The sequence below is a fragment of the Protopterus annectens genome, chromosome 6.part0 (assembly GCF_019279795.1).
Source record: "Protopterus annectens isolate FY-2018-M chromosome 6.part0, PAN1.0, whole genome shotgun sequence".
In the NCBI taxonomy this organism is placed as follows: domain Eukaryota; kingdom Metazoa; phylum Chordata; order Ceratodontiformes; family Protopteridae; genus Protopterus; species Protopterus annectens.
In genome coordinates, this window is record NC_056737.1 from 1,354,064,308 (window position 1) to 1,354,090,235 (window position 25,928).

A 25,928-nucleotide genomic window follows, 5' to 3' on the forward strand; every position below is an offset into this window, starting at 1 on the left:
TGCAGAGCAGCACTATCCCACGTCTGCAGAGCATCAGTATCCCACTGCTGCAGAGCATCAGTATCCCACCGCTGCAGAGCATCAGTATCCCACTGCTGCAGAGCATCAGTATCCCACTGCTGCAGAGCAGCACTACCCCGTCTCCCTGTAATGATTTATAGACGTGTCACCAGCAGCATATGATGGGGGCGTTATCCACGGCATTCTTATCTTTCCGGCATAATGGCAAGTGCTATATTCTACCCAAGGAGTTTAAAAGTATCAGCAAACAAAAAGATGCACTCTACAGAAGGAAAAACTATGGTTAAGATTATGGTGGTCTGGCAGTCTTCAAAACACTGCACGTTATAGGAGTTTTAGACCCACAGCACACTTTCCTAAGCGTAGAGAGGAAACTAAAAGAGTGAAAAGGTCACACAGAAAAAACAATTAGTAAAAACTAAATGAAAACTCCAGCCAAGCTAGACCTTCCACTGAGTGACCTCTCAAACCTCTTGTATTAGAGGCACATGGGATACATACAAATGACCCTGACGAACATCAGGTGTTTCAGCTATATAACGATTTTGAATGCCTATGACTTTTTTGTTTTTTAAATCATTTTAATGGACAATTTCAGGCCAATAAACCCCCCCCCCCCCAAAAAAAAAGTGGGGTTGACAGATAACTCATTGACCACTTTAGGCGTAAAAGAATGCTTGACCCTAACAGATACTTGATACTTATGGAAAATAAGGGAGTGAGGAGAGACCATTAGAGCTTGGAGCTCAGAAACCCTTCTGGCAAAAGTGAGAACCAGTAGCACAATGGTTTTCCAAGGACAACATTTTAAGATACAGAAGGTCACTGGTTCAAAAGGTGGCTGGGTAAGCTTTTCCAAGACAAATTTAACGTCCTAAGGAGGAGTGATAGCCCACCTAAGTGGATTCAAATCAAGGACACCCTTCAGAAACTGCTTTACCTCAATTCTGGACTGCAAACAAGAATCACAGGGCACTCGTGCAGAAATGGCAAACAAGTATGCCTTGACAGACGAATAGTCAAGACCAACTCTTAAGAGCTCACACAAGTATGAAGTATTGTGAGAATCATTTGAATGAAATTCATGCTATTTTCAAGAGACCAGTTTGGAAATCTTTTCCATTTGAATATGTAAGATCTTCTAGTGTGGTAGGTTTCCTCATCTCCTGGAAAGCTGGAGGATGTCCTCTGAAAATTTGTGTCTGAAAAGGATTAAAATTCTATTTACAATGTAAGGTTCAAGGCTAGTAAGTTGGGATGAAGCAGGGCACCTTTTTTCTGTGTAAGCAAGTCCATTCTGTTGGGTAACTTGTGATGATTACCTCTGGTCAGATGATGAAGAAGGGGAAGCCAGTGTTGCCTGGGCCAAAAGTAAGACCCCAGCAAGATTTTCAGCCTGTCCTTTCAGATCTTTAACATAACCTTTGGGATTAGGTGTAGTGGAGGGAGGGCATTAAAAAAAAAAAATTTCCCCTTCCATGAAAAAGCCATTGCGTCCATTCTCCAAGCCTGGGGGAAAGGGATCGTGGAGCAAAACAGCCTAAGCCATTTGCTGTGAGTGGAGACAAGTTCAATTCCAATTGCTGGAACCTGTGTTCTGAGAGACTGCTTTCCAATCTATCTGCAAATATACAGAGCTGAGTATATTTTTTTTGGTTTTAGAGTTTGTACTGTTAGTTGTTGCTTAGATCTCTGTTGAAACCGCTGCCCCCCCCCCCCCTATTTTCTGCCATGTCTTCAGTTGGTATAACTGTTTTTTTTACAGCTTGTGTGTGATTTAACTCAAGGATCACTTACATAAAATTAGACCTGTTAGTAACAGCCTGCATTTAATTGCTGGAACCTGTGTTCTGAGAGACTGCTTTCCAATCTATCTGTAAATATACAGTGTGCAAGCTTGCACTGCATGTGAATTGTTTTTACTACTGTTTTTGCTACTTTTCAGTAAAAAAAAAAAAAAAAAAACTGTAAGACTGTTTCCTACCTTTCCTGTAACTAGTCTCCCAGATACAGATTTGCTGTATCCAAGACTGTATGTAAGCTTCTGAGACCCCCAAGCCTTTCTGTGTTGGAGGGACGCCTTCTAGCTTATCAGTGGGAGTGGTAAGCACTAGGTAACCTGTCTACCACATAAGGAGTGGTTCTGGCCCAGAAATTGTAGTTACTGGCCGTTTGGGCAATCTTTTCTATCTCTCTCAACTTTCTGATTTGAAAGTCTGCATTTGCACTTGTTTCTGTCCTGTAACTCGTCTAGTGCAGATACAGATTCTTAGTTTTAGTACTTAAATTTGCTTATTCGTGCTCAGCACTTGTTCAGAACTTGTAAGCACTAAATAAGCTACTAATTACTATAGCACTCAACCTTCCTCATTACCTAGAGGAGAACAGTTTTTGTACTTACTTTTCTCACTTGCTTAAAACAGCTCTTGTACTCACTTTCCTAACTTATCTAGAGGAAAATATTTTTTTATTCAGGCATGTCCAAGGGTCAGCTCCCAGTGTTCTCTCCTGTCTATCTGATGAATCTGGGCATCTTGAGGCAATGTAGAAATTGCCTCATGTACACAGACAATCCTCTCCTCCTACCACCCAACACTACAACCTGTGAGAGATGCACTTATCTAGCCAAACTGGAGGTAAAGCTCTCTCCAACCAAGACTGAACTTGTCAGTCGTAAGTCGAAGGTAAATATTTGCACCAAACCACACTCATCACATAGTCTCACTAAATCTACACCACCAAAATCCACACATAGTATAACAAAAACATTTGCGGAGGCTCTCAATAATAATCTGTCTAAGCAACAGAGACCTCCAAAGCAGAAACGCAAGCAACTTCCATCCCCCAACACAACCCAAATGACACACAGCTCACAGACTCTGTGCGCCACTCAACCACAGCCAATAAGGCAAAACAACGTACCCAACAAACTAGTCATAGGTGACTCTATAGTCAGGCACACTGATGTCCTACTCACCAGGCTAAACAAGGAGAAGGTTACTGTCAGCTGCCTGTCGGGTGCCAGGATCCGCCACATAACCCACGCACTCAGGTCATTCCACAACAAGTACAAATATAACTCTGTCATTGTCCATGTTGGTGTGAATGACCCGAGACCCCTGGACTACATGAAAAGAGACATGGAAGAGCTCTCCGATCTTGTAGCCCAGGCAGGTATGACCCTAGCCCTGAGTAGCATTCTGCGATCGCCCAGAATGATACCGCAGTACAAGGACAAAATTAATGATTTCAACAATTGGCTAAGCTTCTGATGTCATTCCAAGAGGATCCAGAATCTGTCTGCTTGGGATGACATGGTCGACAGACCATGATGCTTTGCCACAGATGGCCTGCACCTGTCGCCCCTGGGATTCCGGATGCTGCCTCTATAGTGCCTTTTTTAGGCAAGGTTCAAATAACAAATTCACCACCGTAACAGGAACAGGCAAGCAAAAACTGAAGGTAATGCTACTCAGTGCTAGAAGTCTAAATCTCAAAATGCACTCACTTGAGGCACTCCTTAAAATGGAGAACATTGATATCTGTACAGTGACTGAGACCTGGTTCAAGGCTCCAGACAGCACCTCTGCACTACCAGGCTATAACTCATACCACACTTTTCGGCCATGTAACCTGGACCGAAACATCAAAGGTGGAGGTGAATCCATATTCATTAAGGATATCCACACCTCCAGGCTAATTGCTCAGCATAATGTACAACGCCCCTTCTGGAATGTACCTCACAAGACATCTGCAGCAGCTGAAAAGGCCACAGAAGTACCCCACAAAAAGGATTACTGGCCTCAAACAAATCCCCTACACTGACCACCTCAAAAAACTCCAGCTTTATTCCGTAGCATATCACCTACTCTGAGGTGATCTCTGCCTAACATATAAAGCTATGTTAAACCCAGAGCTGTTGGACATGCCACACCTAAAGAAATCCCAATCACTCCAAGCTATACACTCTAGGGACCTAAACCTTGTCGCCACAATAAACAGGACATGCTGGAGGGATAGATTCCTGTCCCAGAGACTTCTCATACTCTGGAACAAACTACCTATTTATAACAAGCAAAATTCTTCATTAGCACTCTTCAAGAAAAATCTTGATGAGTGGATGGGAAATAGGAAATACACCCCGGGGATCACTTCTGTGTCTCTGCTCGACAGTGGCACAGGAAAATAACTTTCTTGGGTGGCATAAGCCAGGAAACCTTGTTGGCTAGGCTTACGTAGGCCCTTGGGCCGATAGCCTAGTATCTACCTATGAACCTATGAAATAAACCTGTCTCAGGAATACATTTCTGGACTATGTCTAGGAAGACCTCCTTGTTCAATATCCATTTGTGAGGTTCTTCCAAGGAACTGCTTAGTGAATCCACATTGTCCTTGGATGGAATGTAAACTGCTTGAAAGGACAGATTTGCTTTTACAGCTTGGTCCAACAGCAAAAGTAACAGTCTCCACAGTTAAGACTTTGTCCACCCCCCCAGTCTGTATATATCACGACTGTTGTGTTGTCTGTGAAAATTCTAAGGGGGACCTGGCTTCCACAAGTATGAAAACACCTGTACAGCCTGAATGAGTGCCTTCATTTTTTTTCACAATTATGTGTTCCTTCCTTTGTCTTGGGGTCCATTGACCCTGAACTTTCAATCAGCCTCTTCATGCACCCAGAGCTAGATTTGATACATCTGTATGCATTTTATGAGTGGGAAACAGTTGATTTTAATGTTAGTCCTGGATTCAGCTGGACTGACAGACACATCAATATACCACTCTTTTCAGAAAAAGTAGTGAAATCTGAGTGTCCAATTGGTGGTAAAGTTGAGACCAGAGAGACTTTAGTTACCTTTACATCTTTCTCATGTTGGCATAGAGAATCACCCCACAGCCCGTAGAATTTCTCTTACAAAACAAGACTGAAAAGGAAAGAGGGAATAAAAGTTCATAGAGGCAGTCTGCACCTTCTCTTGTGGGTGAAAGGCTAGCATGCGACGTGTGTCAAGCTTACAACCCAGAATGACTAGATTCTGTGTAGGGGTCAAGGCAGACTTTTTTCGATAGATTGTGAAGCCAGCCTTTGTGGTACGGAGACACTGCAGTTGAGAGGCTTTAATGGGTCTTCCTGAGAGGTTGCCTGTATAAGAAAGTCTTCAAGGTATGGGAAATATTTGAATTCACTGAGTCCTGCAGAATGCAATAGCTGGAGCTAGGCACTTTTTGAAAACCATGGGGGCTGTGGATAACCCAAAGAGTAAAACAGCGAAATGAAAAGTGTGATGAATATGCCGAGAACCAGGTTATCTTTCTATAAGAATGGTGAATGGGAATGTAAGCATCCTTCAGATCCAAGGATACCAAAATAGTGGTGGGGTAAGATGAAGGATATAATACTAATACCTATTTGTTAACTAGGTGGGCCCACTGGACACAGTCACTTTTCAGGGGTGACCCAGAAGCAATGTCTCGCTAAGTGATTTTATCAAGGTCGCACAGCAGGCAAAAGAGCATGGACAGAATCAAACTCTGTACCATAGGAATTGCACTTCGTAACCTTAACCTCTGTACCAACTGCAGAGTAGAAGAGTTTGAAGGGAAAGCATTTTGAAAGAAGGTACCTTCAGAAAGGTATTGAGCTGATACTAATCCAGAATAGTCTCCTGTCTCCTCCTTATCTGTGTACCAGGAAAGGTCTGGAATAGAAGCTTTTTCCTGAAGGAGTGGTAGCACAGATTTGATGGTACCCTGGTCGAGACGACTCTGCAAAATAGTAGGGAGAAAGTGTGCCTAGTTGGCTGGAGGAGGTGGGATACCTCTGAAGGCTGGTATTTCTTTCCAAGTCATTAAGTAACCACCAGTCTGAAGTGAGGAGCTGCCAATTTGAAAGGGAGGAGGTTAGTGTTTTTGACAGGAGAAGAAGATGGTACAAAGTATGTCAGGTACATTTGTCTGGAAAGTGAGGTTTCTCTGACTTAAGTCTCTTGTATGTTTGTCATGAAATGATTTTACTTGCAATTTTTTTGCCTATCTGTGTAGATGTTGGGTCTCTAATAGAAAAAGAAAGTGGGCTTAGCTGTACAATTCCTTTATTACCTGGGTACTGTTTGATAAACTTTTGCTAATCTTGCATTGTTTTTCCTTTATCCTGAAAAGATTTGAACAGGTCTGCCACAGCAGGGCAGAATAGAAGGTCCTAGTTAAGAGGGGGGGGGGGGGGGGGCTCTAATAGCTTACCTTTGATATCTTCAGATAGGGACAAGGAATGAAGCCATACACATCTTCTGATGACAGATCCAGCAGCTGCCATCCTGGAAGAAGCTTCTGCTGCATCATAGCTACATTTGATGGTATGTCTGGCCAGCTGAGTAGCCTGACCCACCACAACAGCAGCCTGCTGCTTAGTTTCAGAAACCTAAAGGTTAGTCAAACTTTGTTCAACTCTCCAAGAATAGGCAACAGATATTTTCTCATTTGGGTTTAATAATTCAAATCTCTTAAGACCAGAGTGGCAGGAGTGTAAACCTGCTTTCCATATCTCTACATGGCTCTAACGCCGCTGTCTGAAGATAAAACATTAGCACCACGTAACAGTAAGGAAGGCTCGTCTGTAGAGACAGAACACAGAGGAGTCTTCCAAGGGATTTTTATATAATTTAAGATCCTCTGGTACTTTGTAAAACCTGTCAGGCCTATTATAGGCCGGTGGCTGGGAGTTAGGTGAAGTAGGATTGTATGCCAAAACATCAAGAAAGGCCTCCAAAACTGGAGGAACAGTTGCAGGCTTAGGAACTCCTACCAACAAATTTTAACATCTCTTCTGTACATCAGAAACTTGCCTGAGTCACATTCAAAATGTTGCATAATTTTTATGATGGTTTCCCAAAGGAGATTTCTTCAACAGGAGATTCGAGATATGTCTTCATTATCAGAAGCCAACTGGCCTGATGAATGAATCTGAAAAGAATATGCTAGAGCGCGTTCATTAGAATTACATTCTTCCTCCTCCTCAAAAGAAGATTCATGTTGTCTCTCCTGATGGAGGGGGATGAAGAGATGAAGCAGAAAGGAAGGAGGTTTGAGAAACAAAACGGCCCTGTGAAAATTCTATCCATTCCTTTTCTTTGGATATCTGAGATGACAAAACATCCTTAGTCTTTTGTTTCTTCTTCTATAGGGTGATGTCTGCTTTACAAAATATGACAGCTCCAATCCCTAGCATACCTCAAAGATACAGATCCCTCATCCCTAACCAGGATTTGGGGTATGTCCTCTAGTCCCTCAGAAATAATGAGCGTTATTTCCCCCTTCTTATCTATATTGGTGTGATCAGTCATATCATATGTGCGAGAATCAGATGCCAAACTAGATTCTGGTGGGGTCTCAGTAGTAGGAGCCTGAGAAGTGATCAGGCGTACCACGGGCTGCTACAATACCTCAATGGTATGACAGAGTCAGACTAGCTAGATGATGATTAAGGCCTAGGCCATCTGAATTTCATTTTTGGAGCAAGCAGGACGTCAGTTGTTGAGGGTTCCACCATTTTGGTTTGGATGAGGCGCTTCAAGCGCTAGGTCTCTAAATAGGTATTTAGCGAGAAAAGACTCATATGGGTGTTCAGAACAAATAAATGACAAATCTGACAACTGTTACACTTGTGTTCAGCTTCAAGATAAAACATGCTCTGGGAGTGGAAGTCCTTACAAGGGATCTGCCTACCCCAATCATACTTCCCTATCTGTAGTTTAAATCTGTTAGATGTCAGATAAAAGTAAAAGAAAAAAAAAGGAGGATTCACCAGTGGGGCACTTATTTGAATACATGAAGGCAGAGAACACCAATGACCACATGAGGAAACAGACTGACGGGTGCGAGACCTGCGTTCAGACTGGCTGTTCAGATAGTTTGAGGATATTACACTCATTTATCTTTATGGCCATGGGCTTAGGTCATACACTGGCCATATGGAAGGTCTCTGTCTCTGGTACCCAGGGCGGAAGTCAGGTTACCACAGCATGATGACCCAATAGTACTGGAATACTGCAACAGTGATCCAAGGAAGGACATCAAAGCTTTATTTCAGCTGATCAATAATCCTGTTATTTGCATTCTGTTTTGAAAGTAATGCAGTAGTCTGTGCTTACTGGAGAATAACTAAAGAGCCCAGGCATTTAGTGTCCTATTGCTACAGCTGTTTGCTTTGTTGGTGAATGAGGTGTTAACAGCAGAGTATTTATTTCTCTGTGGGTTTTCTAGTAAACTGATCAGGGCACGTAGGGACAAAAGAACAACTCTGTTCATTCTTACTTTAAGTCAAAAATCTTAATCTCGGAACGAATACACTGTTCTGACCTCTGATTATACTACTAACAGAGAGGTACCATACAATCAGGAACTCATAGACAGCTCCTGTACCTCTACTGTAAGGATCAAGATCTCTAAAATCCTTTCACAGAATTCTCAGCCTTGCAATTACATGTGAAGTTCACAGGCAAATTACACAACCCATAGCTGTAACACTGGCATATTACAGTCAATCGTTTTCCTTTAAAATGGGAACATGATACTGCAATGCATTTACACTTATCACTGACCTTGTCAACAATCATAAATGCCCAGTCAGACTTTAAATAGCTCAGCACTGTAAAGTGATACAGATGACATGGCATTAGTATAATTAATGTACTGAAATACATTGCGGATTATTATCTCCTAATGTTATAAAGGAGTCCATGCCTAAGCCAAAGTATGACCTAGCCCTTGATTTGTTTACTTAGACAGAGCCATAGCGCTGGTATTCTAATTCCAACGCAGGAGTGACATTTATGTGTTGCCAGGGATTACATCCCAAGAGATCCCTCTGTTTCCATTAAAATCCCACATCAGGCAGTCTGTCTCTCCCATCGCAGAACCCTCCAAATAGCTTCACAAACAGTTGCAATATGGAAGGCCCTGTCGCACTTAAATCCAAGAGTTTCAGGTCAAGTAGCAATACATGTATAAACTGTTAAGCTTAAAAGGAACAATGTAACCTGAATTTCAAAATGGACTTCTGCTTTATCACATTCTGCAGAAAGTGATTATGTGAAATCAACCATTAGAGTGGCAGCCCATATTGTAAGCACATCTAAACATCCACTACACTTTACCAGTGATGAAAGAAGTAATCCTGTGCTGAACAAGGATTAAATATTACTTATCAACCACTCATGACATCAGAGTCTAGAATAAAATTAGATCTGCAAAATCTGAAAAGGATTTTTTTTTATAAAAAACAGTCATTTTATGAAATTCATTAACTTAGTTGGATTTTTTTTTATATACAGCTGTTGATAGGTCACATTTATGGTTTGAAAGTATTTAATAGACATGTAGTCTGGCAGACCACTGAAGAACCTAGCTCAAATTCCCAAATGCCCCAGAGCACTATCCGGTTCAGTAACTTGCTCCAAATTAAATGGAGCCTTAAGAAATCAAACTTTGGACTACATGAAGCAACTTATCAATTCATAGCCTTAATTCTCTGAGCTAGCTGCTAACTTTTATTCCTACTGTTAAGAGCGCTTTTTATGTAAGTATCTTTCACTCTCTCAAGATGTATACATACATATACAAGTGTGTGTATGTAAAACATTAAAAAAGAGAGAGAGACTACAGTATGACTAGTCACATGTTCTGCTGGTCAACAGCTGGATTTACAGGATTGTTTGAACATCTGATTTATTGAATGGATGTATCAGCAGCTAGGTGCTCTGTCATAACAGGCAAGTGGGTGTATACTGCGGGGATGTTTGTGTGCATTTTTGCAGGTTAAGGTTAGGGAAGGGGACAGATTTAATGGTGTATGAATGTGTTGGTGCCTGTATGTGTTTAAGATTGTGTTTACATTAAGGAAGTGAATTCTTTAAGTTAAGGTGTAAGGTTAGGGGCAGGGGCAGTGTTATGGTTAGGTGGGGGGGGGGGTGAAGCAGCAATGTACATTTACTGTATTACTTTTTTTGGATTTATAAGTAATAAACACTTCCAATTTTTGTTGTTCCTCTGACACCATTAATACCTGTAAAAACATACATCATGCAACATTTTTATGATTAACTCCAGTTACACTTTAAACCACCACGCTTTAAGGTTTCCTCAGACCTTTCTGCAGACTAGATTCAGCAACTAATACCACAGTTTCCGTTTCTGAATCAGCACAAAGCAAGCTTTGGCTGGGATTCAGAGACATGGACTGTGGCCATGTAAACTGCCTACTGCAAGTAGGTCTAGTGTACATGATTACGGAAAAATAATAAAAATAATGAGCCTTTCCTTATGGATATATACAGAGACGGTTTTATAAAATTAGTAGGTGGGAGCACATCAGCTGCTCCTAGGTAAGGAGGAGGTGTGCAGTTTTCAAAGGGAGACTAATGTAATGCCTTTCTAAGGTGCCCCAAGAGGCAGATTTACCACAAAACTGTCGGGAAATTTGTAATAAAAATGTATATGCCCTACTTCTGAAGAAAATACACAACGACTCCTGCATGTAAACTGTATGTGTGTGAGGGGGTGTAGGGGGACCAACTCAAGTGTTCATATTCTCACTCCACATGTTATACTGTGCATTAAAGTAGTTATTAATTGCCAGGGATAGTTAAATGCATACACAGTCAAATAAAGGTCTCAAATCCATCATGCTTTACACGACACACAGTTCCCACTATTACAATATTTTATACTCCCTATTTAAAATGAATCCTATTCAGTTTTAGAGTTTGTATAATCTTGACTTTAGTCTATATGAATCAAGTGAAATACAATCACACAAAAATTAATTCATGACACCTACTTTACATCAGATACTCACACTTGTTCTTAATAAAACAGTATATGCAAGAGGTGTAAAAACATTAATACTCTAGACAAAACTCTCTCATATAACCAAAACTAATCCTAGAGAGGCTGTCAGTGACACTTGCACCACATCTACTGCACATAAAACTATTTAGGCTGAGCCACTTATAGGTAACCTTCCTAAAACACTAAGACCTCCTGCACAGTACAATCAAAGAAAGGTTCCTCAGCCATCATGTAAACACTCCACTAAAAAAAATACCCTCAGCTACATATAGTAAACATTGTATCCAATGCTTCCACTGCTAAGCCCTTAAGGCAAGCTAGCACACAGCCAAGATTCTTGGTCTTTGGTGATTCTATACTGAGGTATACCGATGTCCCACTCACCACAATGAGTAAGGACAGAGTAACGGTTAGCTGCCTTTCTGGGGCTACCATCTGTCAAGTCACATAGGCACTCAGGTCATTGAATCACAGGTACCAGTATGACTCTGTCATAGTCCATGTGGGTGTTAATAACCTGAGACATACTTCCCTTGACTATATGAAGCGAAACATGATCAAGCTTGCCGACTATGTGTTCAGGCAGGTATGAGCCTAGCACTGAGCAGCATGCTACCTTCTCCAAGGATGATGCCACATTACCAACAGAAAATGATTGATTTCAACAAACTGGCTTAGCTTCTGGTGTCAGTCCAGGGGGTACAATATTTGATGCCCAGGGAAGTCATCGTTGACAGATGAAGCTGCTTTGCCAGGGATAGTCTGCAATTATCCCCTCTATTATTTTGCACATTGGCAAAGACCTTCTCCACCCATATAGTGCCTTTTTTTAGGCAATGCCAAGCTAATAAACCTACTGACTTAACTGAACCTATGAAGGAATATCTGAAGGTGGTACTGTTCAATGCCAGAAGTCATAACAAGAAACTCCACTCCCTGCAAGCCTTCGTCTCCCTGGAGTGTGTAGACATCTGTGTAGTAACAGAGGCATGGTTTAATGTCGCTGAAAGTACCCCAGCAATGCAAGGTTATAATGCCTTTCACACCTTTAGACCAGCTACTGCACAGCAGGGAACTAAAGGTAGAGGAGTGACAGTCTATATTAATACCAATCTCACATCCAGACTAGTTAAAGTGTATGACCCACTGAAACTCATACATGTGCAACACACCATAAACAGGTATCACACCATATCCTGGAAAAATATAGGCCCCCCTCCATGTCCCAGAACATCCATACCACCTATCTCAATGTACTACAGTCCCTCACCATTCAACTCAATACGGTATTCATGGGTGATCTCAACTACCCCTTTACATCTTGGGGATCCTACACTACTTTTAATGCACAAGCCCACTGATTCCTAAACTTTGTTAATAGCAGCATTCTGGAACAGTTGGTCCATTCCCCTATCAGGTGTACAAACATCTCTGACTTAGTACTCACGAACATGGTGGGGGGATGTTCCTCACCTAACGTAATATCATCTGTCGTAAGATCTGAATTACTTGAAATAAAAATTAAATCCGGGCATCCAATGAAACCAAAAACTTTTAGAAACTACTCCAAGGCTAACCTCCTTCTACTAAACAACACCTTGGCTAAATTCCAAGCACCTCCAAACCCAGTAAACACCATACAATACACTGAGCTACTTACAAAACCTCTGTACAACCATACTGATAGCTGTATAAAGTGAGCTGTGCCCAGTCATATTAAGCATAAGACAATCTCAAAAGACAAGCCACCCTGGCAGAATCACAATATCAATCGGTTAAACAACAAAAGAACAAAATCTTGGCCAAGCATAGGAGGAGAAAAAGCCATACATAATAAAAGCCCCCTGACCAATCTAAACAGGTAGCCAAGTTGGTTAATTAATACTTCAAAGGCTAAATTTGAATAAAAATAGCTTCTCAGGCAAAGGACAACTACAAAGCTTTCTACAACTATGTCTGTAACCTCAGAAGAAATACACAACAATAAACAGAACTATGAACATTGAACCAGAGGCCATTGCCAACCTTTTGGCTGAGAAGTTCAGCTCAACTTTCTCTCCACCACCACCACCCCCCCCCAACAGTCCAAAGGAAATAGCACATAACACAATCCATCCAACCATTACTAGGGAACAGGTCATCAATGAACTTTTCAAGGCCAAAAACACTCCATCGATGGGTCCCGATAACATCCTGGTATGTTTAATAAATAGCATGAAACATGACCTCTCTGGTGCAATTGAATCACTTTCAACTGGAGCCTTCAGTTAGGTTTTGTGCTCAAGGAATGGAAGATGGCTGTAGTCACTCCCCTGTACAAAGGAGGTCCAACCACTGATCCAGGGAACTGCAGACCCATAAGTCTGACTTGCCTCATATGTAAAGCCATGGAAAGAATCATCATGAACATGATAAATGAGGACATACGTAACTGGCAAACACTGGACCCATCACAGTTCTGCTTTGTTAAAGGAAAGCCATGGCTATTAAATCTGGTGGACTTTTTTTGAGAGGGTCACCAAAGCACTGGATGAAGGCGAGACTGTGCACATAGCTTACCTCAACCTGGGCAAAGCTTTTGATACAATACCCCACTCAAACATTCTAGACAAACTCACTAATTTAGGTATAAACCCTTTTATCACCCACTGGATAGCCAACTGGCTGACTGATAGGACCCCAGGAGATCAAAACAGATGAGGCCACTCACCAACGGAGTCTCCCAGGGTCGGTACTGGGCCCACTCCTTTTTGGTATCTAATTCTCTGAAATGGATGCAAATACTGAAGTCTTATGGCTCATTAAGTTTGCAGACAATTGCAAGCTGGGGGCTATCACTGATTCCCCTGCAGACATTAGCATTCTTCAAGGTGGTCTATCTCTGACTAACAAATTGTGCCAATGCCATGGTCTTAAATTCAATGTTAAGAAATGTACCCTTTGGGAAGTCAATCATCCCGGCTAATTACCATGTTGATAATACACCCCTAAGAGTCAACCCAGTGGTCAGGGATTGGGGTATGCACGTAGACAGTAGGCTAACCTGTGGCCACAGTAGTGAGGAAATAATTTTATGTTGCACAATTTATAAGTAAGGGCATCTAGCTCCAAAGAGGTCATTATTCCACTGTACTCCTCCCTTATCAGACCAATCATAGAACACAATGCTCACTTTGATATGTGCCTGATCAAGCATATGCAGCAACTAAAGCAACCTCAAGGGTTCCTTACAAAAAGAATACAAGGTGCAACAAAACTGCCTTACGCAGAGAGCCTTAACCCCTTTTTCCTCTAACTCAGTCTCCTATAGATTGCTGAGGGGTGATCTATGCCTGATTACAAGGCATCTACAAACCTCACATGTATGAATCTCCTGGGTCTATATTATATTCTCAAAAGCCGACAATATCGAAGCTGATATTGTCGACATGAGAATAGCGAAAGCGCACAACATTGAACATGTAAACGGAAATCTCCGTAAGGGGAGATTTCCATTTACTGCAATTTAGTGTGGTCTCGGAGTTGGTATATTTAAGTAGCGGGGGTGTGGGGGATGCAGGGGGACTTGCACCCCTACTTAAACCCGTTAGGGTACTTTTTCTTTTTTTTTTTTGTTGTTTTTATAAGTTCGATCTTTGAAGACATCGACCATATGGTTTTCGATGTTTTCCACCGTCGATCTTATAATATAGAACCGAATCTCCTACATCTTTGTAAGTCAAAGAATACCAGAATTACAAGGTCTAGGGACCAGAATTTTGTGTGGGACTTAAACAGAGTATGCTGGAGAGAAAGAGAGATGTGTCCCAGAGACTTCCCCTTCTATGAACAGGTTTCCCATCCACGTGAATCTGAGTTCAACTATTACCTAGTTTAAGCACAACCTAAAGAAGTGGATGGGAAATAGGAAATTTACACCAGGCCTGGCACCCATGTCCTTTATGGAGACAGGTAGCGTATAAATGCCTGGCCCTCAACGTCCTATTTGCATATAGGACATCATTATTCTTTCCAGAAAACTTGGCTAGGCTTAGAAAGGCCCCCCCCCAGGTCATAAGCCTGGTAACAGTCTATGAATCTATGAATTTACAAATCTATGAAATGATATATTACTGTCTTTTGATCAGTTTACTGTAATGAGAATATTCAAATTTATCAGTGATTTTGGCTTTAGTGACTTTTTGATCAGTTTCACTTTATCAACTGGTATGACCGACTTAAAATTAACTAAATGCTCAGAAATTGTCTTTTTCTTATTCTGTGTTTTGTACTTGTTAGACTGTATGGGTACTATTAACAACATGCATGGGTCGATGTTTGCCAATAAATCTTCACAGTAACAATGATTAGCAGTGGACTATGCTATCCAATGAATGAATTTCAGGACTTTCGTGTACTGCTTCTTTCTATATTGTTTTGTAGTTATCTGAATCATGCAATATTTGTCAGTCTTTATATACAGAATCTGCTACCTTGACCTAAAATCAAATAGGGCCACGCATAATGTGTTTCAATAAGTACTGTGCCATAGATCATATTGTAATTTCCAAATTCTTGTATACTTACAAATTCTTTTGCATTTCCTGCCTTTCCTCATGTAATTCAGTTATGTGTTGCTTACTAACTGGAATTATCAGTGAGAAATATCATTTTTATTTTAACCATCTACCTATAAGAAGCTAAGCCGGAGACTTATTCAGCTACTAACACCATTAGCTACTGCCTCACCAAAACCTCCCCTGCAACGTCCCTCTTTTGTATTCCTTTGATGTTATTTGTCCAACAGCATTACCACACAAATGAAAATTTCATTTGTAAATATGTACTTTACATCTCTTAACGAACTACAACCAGATTTCTTTAGAGAAGTATATCTTTTTTGTATAAATTTTTAACAAAATCTACTTTTGTATATTACTTGCTACCGTCTTTACACAGTATGTGCATTATGAAATATTTCAGTTGCAATGTACCTGCAAATGGTCATTTCTGATCAGGGCACTATCCAGTAAACAAATACAGAATAAATAAATCCCTTTCTATGATATTAGCCACAGCTCTATGACTAACAGCTCTATGACTAACTTCTGAAGATAACACTGTTCCACATGGTAGCCTCAAAAATCTTTATTTGTTGAAAAAGTACTGAATGCACTCAGTTTGGAAGCATCTTCAACTAGTGTAACTTGCCAGTATCAACAGATAAATACTTTGCTTTAGGAATTGTAGTTATTCGTTCTTCTAGGATGGTGCTCATGCTTGATCCACTTATTTTAATTCTTGAGAATTTGTGCATATCCATTCATTTGTTAAATTTTATAACTCACAAACTTTCCATTCATTCACTTTAATTCTTGCACACGTCTAGTTGCAAGTGCAACTGGAAATATTCTTGCATCCGAAAATATAGATATTACCTCAGGAAAAATCTTAATACAGTGTTAGCACTGTCAATAATCCAAGTCTTCAAACAAATCGGAGTATTTTTCCAAAATGGCATTAGTACTCATTAATGAGCTCACAGTAATCAGCAGCATGTTGTCTCACTGAAGGCACTTTTGGTGAATGCAAGTAAAACAAAATCATTTAGTCACAACCATTTTCATCAGCAGTGGGGATTGCATTTTTCTCCACTTCTGCACAACCTTGGAGTTGGTATATATAATTCTAAAGGGGTAGGTGTAGGGTGTTCCCTCAGATGAGGGGTGCAGGGTGCTTGCCCCCTGTAAAAAAAAATTCTGAAAATGTTTGCTGAAAGTGCTTTTGTTTTATTTGCACTGTTGCTTTAAACTGATGCTTCAATATCATTATCAAAATAAGTTACTTTATCATTAAAAGCATGCATCCTGTAATCAAAAGATTGCCTCTGCACTGTACAAGATTGATTACTCTTCAAACATCACTCCAGACAACTTTTTGAACATTTTGCTCATACATTCAAATAGAAGTGGATGCAAGTATATTCTATTTTGACTATGTGCTTTTTCAACGCAATCAGATTCAGTGTTGCTGTTACTGTCCTTTGTCATTAAACAGTTACTCTGTAACTGCAAAACATGGATTATTCTGAATAAACTAAGCAAATGGCAAGCATTGCTGCTCAAATATTTGTATGCTTTAACCTAACTTGAAATAACACTGCATAAAACAAGTTGCACACTTTTGAGTTGTACACAAGGTGTAACCTGATGTGACCTATACGATTTAATTTTCACCTAAAATAATCCAAAAGGAAACATGCGGAGTTGAAGAGCTTGCACTTATTAATTTAAGTGCAAACTCAAAGGATATTGCAATCATTGCTTGTATTATCGCAAGTACCAGAGGCATGCCTTTAATCCACTTTTCTGCCATCATTTATTTTACTTACCAAAAGCAAATTAAACTGCATTACAATTTTGCAGTTTCTATTACCACTAGCACTGTTTAACGCATTCACTGTGTTCATGCTATTCACTACTGAATTATAATTCTGCGGTTTCTATTACCACTAGCACTGTTTAAAGCATTCACTGTATTCATGCTATTCACTACTGAATTATAATTCTGCAGTTTGTATTACCACTAGCACTGTTTAAAGCATTCACTGTATTCATGCTATTCACTAATTTTATAATTTTCTGCAGTCTAGTTTACATTAACGCTGTTTAAAGCATTCTATGCCATTCATCACTGAATACTAATTATAATTTCTGCATTTCTATTACCACTAGCACTGTTTAAAGCATTACTGAATTATAATTATTACCACTAGCACTGTTTAAAGCATTCACTGTATTCATGCTATTCACTACTGAATTATAATTCTGCAGTTTCTATTACCACTAGCACTGTTTAAAGCATTCACTGTATTCATGCTATTCACTACTGAATTATAATTCTGCAGTTTCTATTACCACTAGCACTGTTTAAAGCAGTCACTGTATTCATGCTATTCACTACTGAATTATAATTTTGCAGTTTCTATTACCACTAGCACTGTTTAACGCATTCACTGTATTCATGCTATTCACTACTGAATTATAATTCTGCAGTTTCTATTACCACTAGCACTGTTTAAAGCATTCACTGTATTCATGCTATTCACTACTGAATTATAATTCTGCAGTTTCTATTACCACTAGCACTGTTTAAAGCATTCACTGTAGTCATGCTATTCACTATATACATAGTGAAAGCACCAAAAACTTCTGGTTTGGTTTGTTTTTCCCATTTTCATCTACATTTACATACAGCATCAAAGTAACACAAAGTACAAAGCAGAATCAGTCTGAGACCCATTTAGGCCTAGTCAAGACCTATTCTCAATGAGTGATAAAACAAGTTTGGACAGTAGATAATATATGGAGACCCTTCCATCTGTTAAGAGTCTTCTTAAAGGTAACCAGAGTATCACCCTGATTACTATGTATCAGTAATTTATTACAGAGGCAGAATAAGCATTGAAAGACACTCTCTCCCACCAGTGGGTTATTTGTTGATGGATAATTAGCCCCTTTGTATGAATGTTTTTGGACCCATTCATTTTGTGAAGGTGAAGTAGATTGAAGAGAGTAGGGTCATTGTGGCACATGAAGCCAAACATAATTTATCATGCAGCAGTCCACAAGAGACAGAGTGCGGGGATAATGCTTTGCACCGGTCTCACTAACTTAGGGTTTTAGATCAGTACCATTTTTTCCACCAGTAAAGAGGTAGGAAGCTGTCTATGAATGTTCCAAGGTTTCTAACGGCTTAATCCAATCTGTAGAAGGGTGTCTTATGTACCATAGACACCAGAAAAGTTAAAACTTCCAAATCTGCCAATACTGCACTTTTTTACATATAATTTAAGGAGATTTTTTTTTTATACAAAAAATTATTTGCATGGTTTAGTCCTTTCTGTGACATCTTGGTATTGGAATATGGGTGAACTACAACTCTCAACTTACAGCCCTCAGCAAACTTGCTAAGCCAAAAGTTTGGCTTTGTAGATTGATGACTTGATAATGAACAGGAGAGGTTCCAGCATGAAGACCTGACATACACCACTACTCACCTTGTTACTTTTTTGGGGAGATTCCTGCTAGGCATGCTGTGAGCACTGTGTAGAACTGTGCAGCCCCCATCTACAGCTTCTGTGACCTTTTTGACGAATTTAACTAGATTTAGTAGGCATGATTTACCCTCGACAAAGCCAATTTGATATGGGGTCACAGTAATACAGTTTTATGAAGTTATTTAATATGTCTGATATAATGCATTCCATAACATTATGTATTAGGCTTGTTAGGCTGATGAGCCTATAGTTACTGGGGTTGGAGGTAAGGTTACCCTTATGTAGAGGCATCACATAGCCCATGATGAAGCTTAAATTAAATTGTTTTACGAAAGGCTCAGACAGGACGTGTTTGGCTATATTTATTAGGCAATCAGGTATTCTGCTGGGACCCACAAATGGGGATGTGGTATTTTCTGGCCATGAAGGTACCAGATAAGACTTGCTCCATGGTAATCAGAGGAGGAGACATCATCTTGTGAGATCTGTGAAACTTCAATAAAAGTAACTGATGTGAAGTTAGCATTACATTTATCTGTAGTTCATTTGCTATATCCTTGGGGCTGGAGTAGGTAACATCTACCTATATTAACGATTATATTTGATCTTGCTGGGGATTGTTTAGTCTATGCTCTTTAATAGACGAGAAGAAAAATTTAAGGCACAGGTAGTCTCAAAGACTGCAAATGAATAGAAAATATTACAATGGAATTGTGACAGCTTTTCATAAAGTTTTAGTAGGTTTGCCTTTTGAAATGTCTTGAATTCCAAGGTGATTACTGCTTGAAGTCTTCATTAACAAGATCACTGAAGTATGATTAGATCTGACCAGGGATGGAGATATAGTAGGAGTGGCACAAGAGGCAAAACAAGATCATGGTGAAATGTGCACCTCCCCCCCACACCAGCCATGCCAATATCCCATTACTAGTCTCTCTCTCTCTCTCTTAAATTACCATAAAAACACTGAACAAACTTCTAAATACGCATACTATTTATTTATTTATTTTTACTTTTACAATGATTACAGAGATTCAGATTTAATTTTATTTATATTGTGTTGACCAAGTTAGTCCCATTAAGCCAGTGGTCTCTTTTTACAGAGACCCCAAGTGGTATTCATAGTAAGGGAAATTTGGCCAGGACACCATGGAACTTTCCCCTACTCTCTTAATAACACACGTCCTATTCCTAGTGCAGTGGCAGTTGAATGGACAGTGTGCAACAAGGAGAAGATGGAAGAAGGCATAGAGATGAACACCAGTGATGTGGAGAGTATTAACAAGATTGTGGAGGATTCAGAAGTTGCTTTTTAGCAAAACTTGTTTGCTGAAACTGGAAATGAGAAATTGGCAAGCAAGTGTTTTGTTATTACAAACTTACAGTCAGAAGTCTTGCAGGATGATGTATTGAAGGTGATGTTTTTTCAGAGCAAGCTGGAGAATGAAGGAAAGGAGACATTAAGGAAAAACTTCAAAAAGAAGAAGCAGAGTCAGTTTTGAAGGGTGATAGTGGAATACAAAATAAAGCTCATGCTGAAAAAGTAAAATAGGGTGCAAGAGCAGCAAAAGAAAAAGGTGAAAGATAATGTAAAACAGAATTATGTGGTGAAGATTCAAAATAAAGAAAAATAAATGGGAAAGTATGAAGTTTGGAACAATGGTAAATACTCAGAATACAAGAACATTTATTCCTGTTAGCAAAGACATTCTGTGGCATTTTATTTGGGATGGTTTATGCAATGAAAAATTTTCTCGGGAAATATGAAAGAAGAAATGTACTCCTTGGAACTTATATGTAACAAAAGCATTTAACTGGAAAACAAAAAAAAGATTCATGTGCAATTTCAAAGAGAAGCAGAAAGAGAGACTATGAAAGGACATTTAAACACTTATGTAAAAAGTACTGGACATTGTAAAGGTTTATCATAAAATGGATTTACGGACTAGTGGATGGGATTGCAATACTGTGTCAAAGATAGAAAAGGACAAAAGCATGTATATTCCAAGTATGATAAATATAAAACTGTTTTTTTTTGTGGAAAAGAAGGACATTTGAAATGTTATACTTGTAGGAACTTGGTCATGATACAAGGAAATGTAAACTTAAATGTTATAAATGTAACAAAATTGGACATCTATGGCTAGACTATAAAACTGAAATGGATAAGGAAAATGAACAAAAAAGGGACAAAAATGAAAAAGGAGAGGAAGCGTCAAGTGGTAGAAGCAAAAGATAAATTAAATAAAAAAGACAAAGAAAGAAATAGAAATGAGAAAATAGAAGACGGTTCTGAAATAAGTGACAAGGAAGATATAAATTGGGAAGTAGTTAAAGGGGAAAAAATAATTCTACTGGTAAAAAGAGTAAAATATAAAAAAAGAAAATTTAAAGGGATAAGTATAAAAGAAAAAAGAAAGGAAATGGATGAAAAATAAAATTATAATTTCTAGAAAGTCGAGGAAAAGGGAAAAAAGAAATTATTTCAGAGTGCTTTCTGTAAATAGTATTAAAAATACTGAGAAGGATAGGAGTTTTGGAATGGTGCAATAAATGTGATGGAGATCTAATTATATTAGAAGATACGATACTTTTTAACAAATGAAAGATTACAAACTGAAAAGTTATGGGAGGGAGGATAATTTGGAATTTATAAAATGACCAGTGTTCTGGTATAGCCATATGTTGCAGAAATTCAGTGAAATTATTTATTTATTTGCAGTTGCTTTACCAGGATGGTCCATTGGGCTGAGATTAGCCCGTTTTCAATGGAGTCCTGGGGAGAAAAGCTCCAAAGATACAAAATCTTTAATAAACAAGCACTAAGAATTATAATGAACAACTGCAAGCATAAATTTAGATATAAGTTAAAAGGAATAATAATCATAAGTATTATGTACAGAATATTGGTTCATACAGTGGTAACAGAAATAAAATAGGAAAAAATGGTTGTTGGATAATTTAGAATTATGTGAGCTCCTACTGAGAGAAAGGCTGAATTTAGGATGTAGTTAAGCAGGAGTTGAGCAGTAACAATCCCAATGGCATGCCAGGTGTGAGTGAAGCAAGGTTTTAAAGGAGGAGCGACTGCAAGTGGAACAGATCAGGGGTGGCAGTGAGTTCTAGAGGCATGCTAGAGAAAATGATAGCATAAGCTTACCAGGTGGGCGGGAAGATTTATGTAATTCAATACGATTTTGAGTGTTTGATCTTAGACATAACTTCATGAAGAATGGGAAGATTAACTACTGTGGATTTAAACTGGAAAGAACAACTATATGGAATGATAGCATTATATGCTTATGTTACTTATAAAAAAGGGAAGTTTATTTCACCATTTTCTAGACTATGTACTGTTAAATATGAATGTTATAGTGAACACAGATTTTTAACTGCGATTTAAGAGGTAAATGTAAAAAGAAAGGCAATTATATCAGAAAATGTCAAGTTATGAGATGTGGTAAATTATTTGGGATAAGAATTCATGGACTTAAGAAAGGGGTAATTACAGAACAGGAAACAGATTACTTTACTACACCCCCTAATAATAGGAGAAAGAGACACAACTGAGTAATATATACAAACAGGCAAAGGAACAAAAAGGCTAAATGAAAAAACATGGGATGAATAAGGAAAAAAATCAATAATACAGTTATGGGGAGATCATATTACTATGACAGTATTTAATAAAATTTGGTCCAAATTGTAAATGATTTTAAGGTAAGACAAAAAATGTTTCTTACAATGGCAGTATGACATAAGAAAAGTAAAAAAGTATAGGAGAGTATATAAAGATGCATTAGAAGATTTAGACAATAATGATATATGATAGTTTGATAAAGAAAAAGAATTATACAGAAAAAACATAATTCAAGAAAAGATTAAGGAGTTTTTCAAGCAAAGATATTTCTTGCAAGGAAAAAAGGGAAGTCGCATATGCATATTTAAGTAGATTAGTAAAGGAAGATAGTAGTGTAATAAGAGAAACAAAAAAACACATAAGGAGAAACAGATAGGACTTCAAAACAATTTATGAATATTTATTTATTTATTAGCTTTTATTTTACATTTGTTGACCAGGATAGTCCGACTGGATGCATGCCCATTTTCAGCAGAGGCTCGGGTTGAAAAGCTCCATAGAATAACAAATCATCATATTATGTCACATATTATAAATAACAAATAACAACTATATTATTTACAGAGATTAGATGGGCAGACAATACAAATTACATATAGAATATTTTTAGTGATTAGAAGAGCATACATTATAACAAATCATCAGGTAGTGTTATTCAGCGGGAGAATCGGATAAAATTACATAGTGGGCTACCTAGCAGATATACACATTCCAGAGGCAGGTTAACCAGGCTTGATACAGTGACATAGCCAGTTTGTTCCCAGGTGGTGTTTGAGCTTAGTTTTGACCTGACCAAGTGAAGAGAGTAAGGTAATATCAGCTGGTAGAGAGTTCCACGATCTACCTACAGAATTTACGAAGAGTGAGTCACCGGCTGAGTTATTAGTTTTACATATCTGAATAAGGAGTCTGTTAGAGGAGTGCAGTGGTCTAGGATTATTATAGAGGGTGACAAGATCTTTAAGTGCAGGGGTATTGTTAGGGTTATATATGATTTTATGGGCCATAACCAATTGGTTTTATAGTATTAGAGTGGGTAGTTCAAGCCATCCAAGCTGGATTAGATTGATGCAGTGATGTGTCCTAAAAGGCAGCCCAGTGGCAAACCTGCCAATGTGGTGATAACAGATTGAGAGTTTGTTCATGACAGTCTTGTTAACATTAGAGAGAAGAGGGGATGCATACAGAAGAGTAGAGAGAAGGTGAGATCGAGCTATGGCAACTTTGGCTGGGGGGGGTTAGGAAGGCTTTTATTCTATAAAGTGATCCTAGTTTTTTGTTGATGGTTTTGATCAATTGGTTAACATGTAGGTCGAATTTTAGATTATTATCTATAATGACACCTAATAGTTTAGTGGAGAGGTCAGGGGAGATTATTATTCCATCACTTGCTTTTATTATAAAGTTAATGGCAGCAGACCTTTGTGTAGGTAATAACAACAGCATTTTAGTTTTTTTTAGGATTTAGAATCAGACGTCGTTGGGAAAGCCAGTTTTCAATTGTGTTAAAGGTGGTCTGGGTGGCTAACTGTAACTCTATTGGGGATGTGGCCGAGCAAATCAGGGTAGAGTCATCAGCATATTGGATACAGCTGACTTTTGGGATGACAGTATTCATATCATTGATGAAAATGGAAAATAACAGGGGCCGTAGTATAGAGCCTTGTGGTACTCCAAGGGTGTTAGGTAGTAGGTTAGATAGTTTATTCTGCCAAAGAACAGCCTGCTGTCTACCACTTAGATAGGATTTAAACCATTGAAGGGCTTTAAGATCTAGACTGAGTGTTTGCATGGTGTGGATTAATAGTTGGTGGTCAACTAAATCAAATGCCTTGGAGAGATCCAAGAAGAGGGCTGAAGAAATATGGTTATTGCTTTGATTATAGTTTATGGTGTTGGTAAAGGCTGGTAGGGCTGAGGTAGTACTGTGGTGAGGTCTGAAACCATGCTGGGTATCTGCCATGAGGTGGTTATGGATTAGGTGGTGCATGAACCATCTCTGAATACATTTTTCCATAATCTTTGTAAGTGGAGAGAGTATAGCTATAGGCCTATAGTTGGAGAATTCAGTAGAGCTACATCCTTTATGGAGTGGGATTACATAGGATATTTTCCAGATAGTGGGAATTTTAGCTTCTTCTATGGTTCGACTGATAAGTATTAATACCGGGTATGCAATAGCATCAGCTGATTTTTGTAGGTATTCAGCAGGAAGTTGGTCAGCCGATAGCATGGTGTGTCTTGGTTTTTTGATTAGGGTACGGATAAGTGATGTGCTGACAGGTTGAAAACTAAATGAGAGTAGGTTTCTAGAGGTGGTACTTTCTGGGCCAAAGGAGCTAGGAGGTAGTTGGCTGGCTAGGGTCCGAATTGTCTTGGTAAAGAATCTGTTAAAACTATTTGATCTTGATATGGTATTTGCTACAATAGGACTTGAAACTTGATGGCTGATAACTAAAGGATATAAGTGAGGAAATTACATATGTTCAAATATAGCAATTACAAAATAAAAATTCTAGTAAATGGTTGCTTAAGTAAAGAAATAGATATGAGAATGGGTATACAACAGTGATGTCCAATAAGCTGTACATTTTCTTTAGTTATGGATGTGATGTAAGAGAAATACATTGTAAAATGCAGGCTGCGTACCAGACTCCCAGACTTGTTAACTTATATGGGTGATACTATAGTATTGGCAAAGAATAAAACTTGAATAAAAGAAATAGTTTGTCTAAATGAGTGTTTAGAAGCAATAGGTATAACTTTACAGAAAAGCAAAGGATTAGGTAGGTGAGGTTAAGATAAGGGGGGCATATATTTTGCAATGAATGAAATCTCTGTGTTGGGTATAAACATTGGGAAAAGAATGTAAGTAGAATCCAATACTAAAATAATAGAAGAATTAAAAAATGTTCTTTCTGGAAAACATATAACTTATCACTTAGGAAAAGGGTATATTTAATAAATTCAGTTACTGTAAAAAAATTTATATTTAGCAAGTGTATTTATGCTGCCAACAATATTTGAAAAATAATTATTGCAAATATGTTTTTCATTTATATGGAGTTCAAGACTGAATCCAGTAAAACAAGGAGTTTTGTATTTAAATAAAAAGGAAGGCGGTTTAGGGTTAATTAACCCAGTGGTATACACTGCTTCACTGAATTTATATTAAGTGTTAAAGCAGATAAATGAAAAAAATAAATTAGTTGCAAAAATGTTTAAATGTAACTATGATACATTTGGGGGTATTGTAAATATGAAGATAAAGCAAATGTATAAATGAAAAGAAAATGTTAAACAAAAATATTAATGTGGAAAATAAAAAAATGATGAAATAGGAAAGTATGGTATAAGAATACAATGATACAACATTATTATGTT

The 25,928-nt window shown here is 38.6% G+C and overlaps 1 protein-coding gene across 2 annotated transcripts in view; it reads right to left on the minus strand.

The window, feature by feature from the left end:
- The window catches only part of MYLK (myosin light chain kinase), a 2,381,262-nt gene that overhangs the window by 1,132,749 nt on the left and 1,222,585 nt on the right, over positions 1-25,928 (minus strand). The window lies entirely within an intron of this gene.